Source organism: Cyprinodon variegatus, unplaced genomic scaffold, assembly GCF_000732505.1.
Source record: "Cyprinodon variegatus isolate N-32 unplaced genomic scaffold, C_variegatus-1.0 Scaffold80, whole genome shotgun sequence".
In the NCBI taxonomy this organism is placed as follows: Eukaryota; Metazoa; Chordata; class Actinopteri; order Cyprinodontiformes; family Cyprinodontidae; genus Cyprinodon; species Cyprinodon variegatus.
The window spans coordinates 1,359,231-1,366,299 of record NW_015150533.1 but is presented as its reverse complement, the minus strand read 5'-3'; positions in this window follow the sequence as shown (position 1 = coordinate 1,366,299).

Sequence of the window (7,069 nt, the reverse complement as noted above, 5' to 3'; positions counted from 1 at the left end):
GCATTGGGGTCAGTTGCAACCCCATAATTCTCAACTATTTATTCTGTTGATTGTATGAGAAAGAGAAATCCACTGATCAACATTAGTGTTGATGAAAAATCCTTGTATTTGCCACTGGAGAATATACAGATTTGTTATGAAATACTCTAAAAAGGCAATGTAAGCTCAAAAAAACATTTAACTAAATGAACAGCTTGTCAAATTTTGAAGCAGATGGGCTGCAGCAAGATAAATCCATTCTTGTTGCCACTGCTTTCAGCCAAGAGGGGGAATCTGAGGCAACAATTTACAAAGATGATAATTGGACAGTAACAGACTGGAACAATTGCTTGGCCCAATAAGACTTGATTTCAGTGATGACATTTGGATAGTACAATCTAAATATTGCATAAACCACAGGAAAACAGGGATCTATCTAGCCTTCTTCCAATAGATGAGGCTGGTAATGAGGAGATAATTTGCCGAATGCATTATGCTGCACTGCTCAAACCCAATACATATGCTATCCAATACTTGACAATAAGTTCTATGCCAATGAACTCTGACATTATAAGATCTCTGTGTCATGACAGGAACAGATGGACCCAGTATTCAAGGTGAGACAGACAGTGGGACAGTTAAAAGCGTTAATTAACACAAAACAAAGCATAACAGATGCAGAGCTGTAGATGTGTGGACAGCAGTGGCTGCAGGAGGAAGGCGGGGCACTGCCCAATCACTGACAATATGGAGAGAGAAACATAGGTAAGTGACCACAATCATCTGTTGGGAGATGATTATCTGTTTGAGTCACTTACATGGTTTAACGGTTCAGTCCATTGTCTCCGAGGAAGGCTGGATCCAGCCGATGGACAGCCAAACAAGCTGTGGCGCAGAGCCTCACAGAGTGTCCCAGATGCAGCAACCTCAATGAGCAGGCAGGAATCTGATCCAGGTCAGAGAAAACAGATCAAACAGGACAATCGTGGAATCCAGGAATCCGCAGCCCAGTCAGGGGTTCCAGTCCACACAGGAACACTTAGATCCAGGGTTCCATGAATCCAGCAGAGAACTCAGACAGACAGGCAGGCTCAACAGTTGAGGGACAAAACAAGAAATGGTACCAGGATTACTGCATAACTTTAAACTGGTCTCCACCTAGGAGCCAGGATTACGGAACTTTAAAATAGCATCTCCAACGCCGAGTCAAAGCAGGAACAGAGAGCGCTCAGTGCCAAAGAGCCAGGATACAATCAGAAGACAACAAAACAAACACTAAACCCTCTCAAACCGCTGGCCTCCGAGAACGGCCCCTATAGCTGGGCAGATCATGACCCTCTGAGCAGGATCTATAAGGAATGTTTCTGACACATTTTTAATCTACAGAAAATCAATGCACTTCCTAAGGCTATAAAAAGTTAAACTGAGTGCTAACCAAGTGTATATGCAAGGAGCTAGGCTATTACCAATACATGATCAGGAGAAAAATATAAAAACCTTATTGCCGAAATACTCTGTTGAAGATAGAAGTAAGAGACCCCTTTAATCTCTGCAGCCACGAGAGAATCACAGTGGTTAGAGATCTCCTCTTAAAAGATTACTCTTAAAGAAATGGTGCAACAATTACCCTATTATCTCCTGTCTTTCTGTGGCTCAATGATTCCTAATGGGAATTATAGACCTGGGAAGGAAATCTGGCAGGTGAGTAGGCCTGAGAAAGAAAATGATGGAAAAAGGGCCAACAAAGTTTAAGAAAGGGATGGAGAAGCGATATTTGCTTGGGTTATGAGAGTTCTGACAAGACGAGTCAATGGGGACTTATACAGTAAGTAGGAGACGAGAGCAGGTTGATTTTAACAGATTAAGATCCAAAAAACATTCCAAAGCATGCAACTGTGTAAGAATAAAATAAGACATAACTCTGTATCCTATTTGAAGCTTTTGTCAACAGATAAAGTCCTCAGATTACAGGTTGAGAGCAGGAATGGAGGCAGGTAAAAACTTAATCATCCTCTTGGTACTAATACATGAATGAATGCCATAAGGGATGAGAGGTGAATGTAAAAGAAGACAGGATGAAAAAACACAGAGCTGGAATACTGAGACCACAGGCAAAAATTATCTGATGAGGAGCAGGGAGAGTATATGAAGGTTAACTGGTGCAGGCAATTAGTTAATCAGCTAAAGACTACCAAGGCTGCAGCTTCAACTTGCAGTAATTGATGCAAAGCATGAAGTATAAACTTGACATTCTAAAAACATGCCTGGTAAATATTCCTGCTGCTAACAAGAGCTGAGGGAACTATTCTAATCCTTTCAATGTTGACAAGACCTACAGGTTTTGGAGGCCACTGTTAGAACTGATGAGACACAAAGTTCATTTCTGACCAACAATATAATGTCGATATTTACACAAGAAAAACAAAACCTGAAGAGAAAGTAAAACCACTGTTACAGTTCAACTCAGTTTAGTTGTGTTGCTTCCTTACCGCATCAGGGAACCTTGAATGTTTGGCATAGACAGCAATGTCTGAAGGTTACCTGGGGTGAAACACTGCCCAGTGTCAGACAGCTCATCCTCAGCCAAAGATCAGTCACTTTTTAACAAGGTATATTGACTCAAAACATACAGCTAGAGTCCTCAAATATCGCTGCCAAACACTGGACTCCGGCTGTCAGGGGCACATTTCGTAATCCCTTTAAAACATAAGGTTTGATCTAAAAGCTGCAGTGCAAAGACACCACCCTTTAGAGCTGAGACTGCATGGGTAGTTTGCTCAGGATGAAATATCTGATGGAACATTTCTATGAAAAAAATATAAAACATGCACAAAGGGGAAAAAAATGCAAGGTTTGGCTCTAGTGATTAATGTGTGCATAAATGTGGCAGACACTTAAAATATGTGATGTGAATAAATAAAATACAAACTCTATATGTGGTGCAAAAACATTAAAAATAATGAAAGAGGAATTTGAATATGTATAAGACGTTGTTTGATATTCTTGAGGGTCTTTCCCTAACCTGCCATGTTATCCAGTTCAGTTCTCTGGTGACTGGGTGTGGGTGTATATGTATGCGTGTGTGACAGCTTGTAAAATTTTGGGAAAGCATGCTCAACCACATGCATGCACACATACAGCTCCACACCCACACACACACACACACACACACATTAATTCATGCAGACACAATGATGTCTGAGTATTTCCCAACAACAGAGCCATGGGGAAAGCTGGATGAATTATGTGTGCAAATATTTGGTTCCATATGAACAAGTCATCACCAGGAGCTGTAAGTGTTGTGGTCTCATGTATAACTCTTCCTTAACATTTTTCTTTTTTTGGAAGAATAAAAAAACAGTTCATTAATACTGAGTTATCTTAATTCTGATGCTCGTTTGCATTATTTATGCGATGATGATCGTTAATGATTAAGAGGAACAAAAATTGGAGAAATAAGTTATACTAAATCGGCTATATAATTTTCATAATCTGCTTTTTTTTCCCTAAAATCTCAGTAAAAATCTCTTCATTATTCAAACAAACATATAATTTGCTTGATGCATGATGCAAGCTGATAAATGGTTACTCACTGTTGGTCATTTAATTGCCATCATTTTAAATGGAGAAAAATGTAACATTCAAACATGAGGATTAATTTTGATTGATGGTTTCTTTTGAATTTCGATCAGAAGCCATGTGTCTCTTTCACTTATCAGGTCGTCCATCATCTGTCTTGCCTTAAACACCACACAAACAAGGCTGACATTTAATTACTGGAAATTCTTCTTTTATGTGCTGTTCTCTTTGTATGTGCGAACTATTTACAAATTCTTCATTAACATTTAAAATCAGAAGGGACTGGAATATTGTTAGTGAGGAGAAAGCTCTCTTTTCTCTCGCTCTAACATCATTGTTAAACGTCTTTCTCCGTCCTTCGCCCAGCCTAGGTGGCCTTGTCTGCAGGGTACCACGGATGGTGTGGGTGAATGATGATATGAATTGACATGCTGTTTAAAAAGGGATCTGTCTAAATTATTCAGTCTGTTATTTTAGCGTAACCAGTCGGGGTTGATGTCTGGTTGTCACGGAAACATAGTCCCATGATCCCCGAGCCACAGCTGAGTTCCCTGGAAGAAGGAAGAGAGAGAGAGAAATGTCCTGATGCCAGCCAGATCATTTTGAAGAAGGGTGAGGTGAAAGTATTAACTGTGCTGCCACTGTGCTCGTGTAGAAATTTCCCACTTAATCTGACTATAATGGGCCTTTAGTGGGAAACTGCAGTCTGTTATGCAAACGTTATACATAATGCTTTACCATTATCCCTCTATGGTAAAGTAAAGTGTTTGTTTCTAAATCCACACAGTTTTAAAAACCTTTAAAATAAAATCAGACTCAGTTTGTTCATTGTAACACATGACATATGTAAAAAAAAATGTATTATCTGCCATGATTTGCACCTATTTTGTGTTTGTTAATTACATCCACCAGTGTTCTGTGTAGTTTTCTTTCTTCTCAGCTGCATTTAAGATATACAATTATATATATATATTTTTTTTTTTACAAATATACCAATCAACATGTGCCTGCTATTGTTCCGCTCCTTCAGTCCAGCGCCACCTCAATTAATGACGAGTGGGATTATTTACTGTTGTCTGCTGTCGTCCCTATGGTGCTCTGAATATATGCCCTTTGTGTTGAGTTTCTTTGTTTTGCACCTCCTTTTGTTTGTTTTTAATATCCTCACTAGTTCCCTCTCTTTTTGTTAGTTACGTTCCCTCAGTTCGCTGCTTAGATTCTTCTCCAGCTGTCATACATTCTCCTTAGCCATCACACCTGATTCAAGTGCCACTCATTAACCCTTCCAGTAGTTGAAAGCCTTTTAGTTCCTCATCTGCTACTGTGGCTACATTCTTCCATTCCCAGTGGTCCTCCATACTGTTTATCCTTACCTCCTTCCTTGTTTGCTATTAATGTCTCTGATTCACCTGTTATGTTTGTGTCTGTTAATCTACTTTGTAAATTTCAATTAGAATAAATCATCCTGGCAACAGCATCAGGTCTTTTGCAGCCACCAAAGCCCAACACATGCCCTACTATTGCCAAAGTTGTACTGGACTTTAACAATTCAATGGCTGCAAGCTTCATATCATAAAACCCTAATGATAAACTGCGTGTGATGAAAGATGCCAGATTGCAAGACTTGTTGCTGCAGCAAAATAAATTCAAACAGATACAACACACATTTCAGTCCAATACTAAATGGATGCTAAAATGAGGAAAAGAGACTTTAGTTTTTAAACTGAAAACACGTTATCCTTCCTATGAAAGGCTTTATCTATTTGTGAGGGAAAAGTTTTAAGCTCTTAAGCCGCTCTTAAGTGTTCTGCAGATCAAAACTTACATGCATGCTGGACTCCACTCCACTAGGGCTACATTAATGCTCTTTTTGGCCTTGCAGACCGAGAGATTTTTTGTCACATGCAAGATGTTGAGAAGTGGTTTGAAACTGTAAGGGCATTGATGCTGAGTTGTAATACTACTTCAGGCATCCCCAAAGTTGGTCCTTGAGGGCCGCTGTCCTGCAGGTTTTAGAGGTTCCCTTGCTCCAGCAAAGCTGATTTTAATTGAAAGCTGATTAACAGGCTTTTGCTCAACTGCAGTCATCATAATCAGCTGTGCTAAAGCAGGGAAACCTCTAAAACCTGAAGGACAGCGGCCCCCGAGGACCGACTTTGAGAATGCCCTACATACACACACACCCTGTTCTCTTCTTTCACAAATATAGTATGTACTACTTGTGTTCATCTATCAAATACTATATTTTGTCATTATCATTAAATTAGAATATGTGTTCTGATGAGACTTGTTGGTCTGATTTTATCTTTTAAGTCCTCATAGTGGCTTCTTCTGCATAAGGAATGGTAATTTCATTTCACTTTTATTAGTTTTGAGGGTTAAATCATAATAATTAGGAGAAATAAATACATTAAAACATGAGTTTGTGAGTAATTATTCTCTGATGTGTTTCATGTATTGTATATGGTAAATGGTCTATATTGCTTTTTCAAGTCAGGAGGCTTGACCAAAGCGCTTTACACTACATTCAGTGATGCACACACTCACACACTGATGGTGGCAAACTACATTGTAGCCACAGCTGCCCTGGGGCGCACTGACAGAAGCGAGGCTGCTGTACACTGGCACTACCGGACTCTCTGACCACCATCAGTAAGCAATGTAGGTGAAGTCACACAACAACTCTAAAAGCCAGAATTTTTAATGTTTTAGGCTAGAACCGTCAACCCTTCAATTTCAGGGCAAACTCCTACATCCCACGCCACTGTCCCCCAGTAACTATAGGTAACTAGTTAATTAGTTAGTTGAGTCATTGAAACTAATCCACTTTGCAATAATAATCTGTACTGTACTGACTGTATTGCATATGCGCCAAGATAATCTGTATGCCTTATGTACAAAGCAGAAGGAGGATAGGAGGAAATGCAATAGAATTATGTGTTTATGCACAGTGTCCTCTGTTATTTTCTGGCTTTGTCAGAGTACTCAAACGGACACACACACAATGCTCCCCTTGCTGTCATGGTCAAACTTTATGGATCTCCTGTGAGACATGAACACATGGAACAGTCATCAACCTCCAGCTGCTGATATGGAGCTTCTCTCTATCCTCCTCTGAGATGCTTTCTGGGATGAGAGGCAGCATCTGGGGGCTGCCTCTTCACACTCTGGCCTTTCCTTGTAAAGAAAGCCTCCTATTCATCACTAAAAAGCTCTCTGTGTGCTCGTTTCTCTGCTATAGAGTCTCCATGTGTCCTTGTGTGTGCAGAGCAAGCTTGTCTTTGTGAGCGGGAAGGCAGAGACAGAGTTGTGAGAACAGCTGTGGAATCAGACGGTGATTCCGTCTGCCTTCTAAACACTGGGATTTGCACACCACCCAGAGCCCAGACACAGCTCTCCATGCCAAGGCGAACATGCATATGCATGCAATCATGTGCACACATTTAGACAAAGAACTCTCCTGCTTGCAAAGCTTGCATCATACATTTCAGATTGTTTCATCATCTGTTAG